General features: G+C 48.4%; 1 non-coding gene across 1 annotated transcript; it reads right to left on the minus strand.

Moving 5' to 3' along the window:
• Positions 1-823: 823 nt before the first annotated feature.
• Positions 824-942, minus strand: LOC121463535. Its single transcript, XR_005976446.1, has one exon. It is a non-coding gene; the product is annotated as a 5S ribosomal RNA (ribosomal RNA).
• Between the last annotated feature and the right edge of the window lie 559 nt (positions 943-1,501).

The raw sequence follows: 1,501 nt of genomic DNA on the forward strand, positions 1-1,501 counted from the left end.
GAGCCCTGGCTGCTCATCTAGGGGACTGGAGTTTGATTCCTAACACGTACAGTGCCAAGGGATCAGATGCCTGCCTTCTTCTGGTCTCCTTGGACTCTGCATGCACACGGTGCACAGACATACATCCATGCACATAAGATAAAATAGAAACAGATTAAAGCACAGCACAATAGCTGTGATACCCTACCCTGCCCTGCCAAGGTAGGAAGAGTGATTCTATGTACACTATACCTCCTGACTCCAGAAATCATCAGATCATGCTGTTTAATAAATGCAAACTGGTCCCTTGCAGCCCGTGGGATAAAACCCTAACTCCCCAGACAACATGGTCATTTGCAATCTGAGCCCACCTTATCTTCCACCCCTCTCCACCACCCCTGTTCTCCGCCTCCAGGATCCTTGAACTTCTCTGTTCTGAACTGACCATGACCTGTTGCGTTACTGTCATCCGCCCCCACATTTCTCCTCCTGAACTGCCCTCCTACCCATAGTTCCCAGCAAACAACTGGTCTCCTTAAGGCTGCCTTCCCTTGGACATTCCTAAGTCCTCCAGGGTTAGACTTATTGTCTGCTATTAACTATATTCTGCTATAATTTATACGCTTGCCTTTTTCCTCTCTCTCTTTGGTATATTTCAGGGACCGGCCCCTTTCCTGTCTCCTGTGAGGAAAACACCCGTTCTCCTGCACTGAAGGACAAGACCCTATTACCTCTGCCCATAGGTGGCTGGGCCAGAGCTGGACAGTGAACTCATTCAGCCATCCACAGACACCACCGCCCGGCCCGTTTTTTTATATATATACTAATATTTTATTTCTTTAACAGCCTACAGCACCCGGTATTCCCAGGCGGTCTCCCATCCAAGTACTAACCAGGCCTGACCCTGCTTAGCTTCCGAGATCAGATGAGATCGGGCGCGTTCAGGGTAGTATGGCCGTAGACTCTACATCCGATCTGTCTCAAAAAAGCCAAATAAAGCCGGGCGATGGTGGCGCACGCCTTTAATCCCAGCACTCAGGAGGCAGAGGCAGGCGGATCTCTGTGAGTTCAAGGCCAGCCTGGTCTACAAGAGCTAGTTCCAGGACAGGAACCAAAAGCTACGGAGAAACCCTGTCTCGAAAAATCAAAAAAAAAAAAGCCAAATAAAAATAAGGAGAGTGAGGCCAATAGATGTGGCGGAGGCAGGAGGATGAGGAGTTCAGGATCACCCTTAGCTACACATTGAGTGAAGAACCCTGCCTCAAAATAAGTAAATAAGCAATAAATAAATAAATAAATAAATAAAAATGGGCTGGAGAGATGGCTCAGGGGCTAAGAGCAAGCTCCTCCAGAGGACCTGGGTTCAGTTCCCAGGACCTATCTGGTGACTCACCGCCACACGTAACACAGTTCCAGAGGATCTGAAGCTATTTTTATGCTGTGGGAACTCCTTCAGCCAATGGCCTTTGAGATGCTGGACCACTTTGGATGTGATCTTGGGCACTATAAAAACGGATGTAGA

Source organism: Microtus oregoni, unplaced genomic scaffold (genome assembly GCF_018167655.1).
Source record: "Microtus oregoni isolate MIOR12 unplaced genomic scaffold, Mior012 000026F_ref0000081, whole genome shotgun sequence".
Lineage (NCBI taxonomy): Eukaryota > Metazoa > Chordata > Mammalia > Rodentia > Cricetidae > Microtus > Microtus oregoni.